Consider the following 3,014-nt stretch of genomic DNA (forward strand, 5'->3'; position numbering starts at 1 on the left):
CCCCCCCCCCCCCCCCCGGGCAAACCCTGGGGCCAGGGAAGGGGGTTAACCTTCCCTTCCCCTGAGTACAGAGCTGCCCTGCCCTGCTTGCTTAGTGCTGGCCATGACTGTGGACTACAAATCCCAGAGACACGTAGAAGCAGGAAAAGGAAGTGATGAGCAACTTGTAGAGTCCTGCTGCTGTGATTGTGGACTGCAAATTCCAAAGACCTCAGGGGCAGCAGGAAGAGAAAGCGAACACACAGCCCATGATGGCTACGTGCCAGAGAACTGTGTTCTAGTGCTCCCCAGCTTCTGGTTTGAGCCACTGCAGGCATGTGGCTGGATTTCCTGAATCAAAAGTGAATGTCTGTTCATTTGTTTATTGGTTCAATCTTTGCAGTTTAGACTAACCTGCAAACACCGAATCAATTCAGCCTCAGGCTTTTTGACTGTCTGTACTTAGTCCACGAGGCTTGCTACAGTAGAACTTTGACTGGCGCAAACTCAGGGCCCCGTCTGATGCTAAGTGGTTAAGCGGTGCTCCCAACATCCAATCAAGATGCTTGGCTTTCCTAAACTGGGGCAGAGTTCATTGGCTAAGGCTTACTACAGGTGTGGCTGCTGAGATACTTGTCCCAAGCTGGCCTGCCTGATCAGAGTCCCTGACAATTAGTATACCTCAGCCCTGGCCTTCACAGAATTCACTCTTCATGTCCCTTCTTGGTCACTCTGCTAATACCACCAATTAGGGGGCCAAGGAAGGATGTTCATGATGGTGATAGTTATACTTCAGATGTTCATACACTGGGAAACATACTAAGAGATGCCAACTCACTGGACAGAAGCCATATCAGAGAAGTCCAGAATTGGTTAACATTACCCAATGCCAGCCTAGCTAAGCTTTGACCTAGCATCTTAAACATAGGAATCTTTCTCTCCAGTGAGCTACATCCTCCGGACAATCTATTCCACTAACGTGGAAAGGACCTAACAGATACTCCACAGAGAGGCCACCCCTGTCAGAGAAGCCCTCAGATGGGGATGCTGTGGGCTTACAGAAGAAAAGCTGACTGAAGAATCAGAACCCATGTTGCTGTTGATTTAGGTTTTTGCAGATATATTGTGGCAGTCCTGGCTCCTTCAACTCCCTCTTCCATGTGGGCTCTCACTGTTATGAGCATCAATTTAGCACACTCAATAGCAGCAACATTAGGAGACTGGTGGCTATGAAAGCTATGGAAGCTTAGACAGCATCTCTTGCACAAAAATGCAAGACAGTGGCTGGGGCAAGACTGGGTTGTGGTAACAAGCCTGACACAAAAAATATCAAACTCCACTAATGGCTTGCAAACCATTAGGCATAAGAGAGAAAGGAGCTTGCAGTACCCAATATCAGACCCATGCCATAAAATAATAGGAGACATGGGTCCCCTAAAAAGAAAATTGCTGGCAGAGACCTGACACACTCATCACATGTATATCTCCAAGTTAGGAAAGCTAGAGAAAAAGGCTGAGCCAGTGTAATTAAAGAAGGCAAGGAAACTACATATACAGTTCAACTGAACTAGCAACTAAAAAAGACAAAAGACTAAATATACATTTCAAGCAAAACCTGTAAAAGGTGCATTGTATACAGGAAAGATGTCCTGTATGGGACATCTTCACATTTCTTAAAACAGGCATTCAATGTTTAAGGTGTTACAAATGTCTCAGTCATTCAATGTATGTCTGGAGTTTTGTAAATAGACCATCACTGGTACAAGCTATTGTAAATTTGCCCCACTGATAAACAGATACCCAAAGATAAGTCCTGTAACCAGCGCCTCTAGATATCCTCTTTGACCAATCAAGGCCCATCACATTTAATTGCTGAGCTAGTCAGTGGCTGTGAGAAACACAAGTCTTCACACCTAAACAAATCCAAAAATATGAACCAGGCAATTTAACAATTGTAATATGATGGTCACCCTCTTCCTTCCTGTTTTGTTCAGACTCTAATCAGCCAACCATGAATGAAAAATGCTTTGAATCTATACAATTAAACAGTGTACAGCAAGACAAAACTGCAAGCAAGGTGTGCAGTCCATGAATGATCAAGAAGACATACTGCACACAGCTTAACCAGCAAAGGATCCTGTTCGGTGAAGGCTGCTAGACTGGACTAGCTTCCTCTGCCTGCATTGGAGAGAGAACACTACTGCAGCTAAATATGTGCTGGGACTTTTTGTAATAGATCATTTTATATTGGGAAAGAGTCTTTTCTGTCATTTAGTTTTGTAGCTGTTGGTAGTTATTAAAGCAAGCCTTTCCACTATTAATCAACCAAGTGTTGTGTCAATTCTTAAAGCACTAGGTTTAAAACCCCATTTTAAGTGCAACAGAGACTTTAGAGAAGAGAGGCTAGTGCAGATGCAGCAAGAGAAGTTAAAGGGGATGCCCAGGAATGCAAAGAGTCAGTGGAAAGGCTCAAAGGGAGACCCAAGTCATTCTTGTGATATGCATTCTAAGAGAACCCCTTGTGTGTGCAGTCAGTCATAGGTAGTGTTTGGTTATTCCTTATTTCCTCATGTTTTCATTAAAAAATTATATAAAAGCCTAAAAGTGCAGACATGAAAGGTTTGAATGTGTTCCCTTTCTCCTCCATCTTCCCCTGGTGCTTTGCAATGCACCTCTGAGTCCAATCTCTGTTAATGATATACCTTGGGGCATGTTCCAAGCCCCCAAAGCGTGCAGTCAAACAGAAGTGCCTGATAGCATTAGCAACACTGCACAACAAATGGCTTATGGAAAGCCTCAGGGGGGTTCCTGCAATGCCCAATGCCAATGCCGGGTGTTGCTATAATGATGAGAGTTGGGGAGCAGTGTTTGTGAGGCATCTGTGGATGTTGCAAACTTCCCAGGAATGTGTTGGGTAAGTGGTGAGTCAGAGTTCTGAGTGTGTGCAGAGGAGCAAGAGTGTTCCCAGAGCCTGGGAATTTGTGGCAAAGGCTTGTAACAAACAAACAGACAGAGGTAGGTGAAGGGTTAACAAA

The 3,014-nt window shown here is 44.5% G+C and overlaps 1 long non-coding RNA gene across 1 annotated transcript in view; it reads right to left on the bottom strand.

The window, feature by feature from the left end:
• Positions 1–1,140, bottom strand: part of LOC109304863 — a 12,005-nt gene extending 10,865 nt beyond the window's left edge. Inside the window, exon 1 of the long non-coding RNA XR_002099492.1 lies at positions 1,128–1,140. This is a non-coding gene — a long non-coding RNA (uncharacterized LOC109304863). The remainder of the gene's footprint in view (positions 1–1,127) is intronic.
• Positions 1,141–3,014: the final 1,874 nt, after the last annotated feature.

Source organism: Gavialis gangeticus, unplaced genomic scaffold (genome assembly GCF_001723915.1).
Source record: "Gavialis gangeticus isolate Ggan-Ray unplaced genomic scaffold, GavGan_comp1, whole genome shotgun sequence".
Lineage (NCBI taxonomy): Eukaryota > Metazoa > Chordata > Crocodylia > Gavialidae > Gavialis > Gavialis gangeticus.